Genomic DNA, 596 nt, shown 5'->3' with positions numbered 1-596 from the left:
AGACTCAATGATCATTTTGCGTTAAGGTCGTAATGCTTATACACAATACTGTTTATATCATACCCAATGAATATACATTCATATGCTCTCTGAGTTTAACTCTCTAGGGCCATACCATCAGAAATGATTTCATGAGCAATTTTATGTATCTCATAGGACTGAGACTCTACTGATTTATTATCAGTCATTTGATACTTGAGGTAGTGATAACATCATATATATATATATATATATCTTTTATCTTAACTTCATCGATATCATATTTCTTTATTTCTCAAGTGCATACCAAATTAATTTGGCACACTTGTATGGGCTGTAGTAATCGTACAGATCATCAGACAACCCATTCAAAGTGAAGTTCTTACATAAGTAATCACTTTCATTCCAGAGAGCTATTTCAATAGTCAGCTTATCTCTTTCCTCTTTTTCAGCCTCATCCGACACCACTAGGATGTCGGTTTTCAAAACGTGGGCAACCTTTCTCATAGTGAGGAAAAATTCCATCTTATGTTGCCAACGTTTGAAATTTGTTCCGTTAAACTGATCTCGAATACACCCACCACAATATGGCTACCAGTGCCAATTCTCGAAATTAC

This window comes from Lupinus angustifolius, chromosome LG08 (assembly GCF_001865875.1).
Source record: "Lupinus angustifolius cultivar Tanjil chromosome LG08, LupAngTanjil_v1.0, whole genome shotgun sequence".
NCBI lineage: Eukaryota > Viridiplantae > Streptophyta > Magnoliopsida > Fabales > Fabaceae > Lupinus > Lupinus angustifolius.
The sequence above is the reverse complement of the archived record's forward strand: the minus strand, read 5'-3'. Positions refer to the sequence as shown.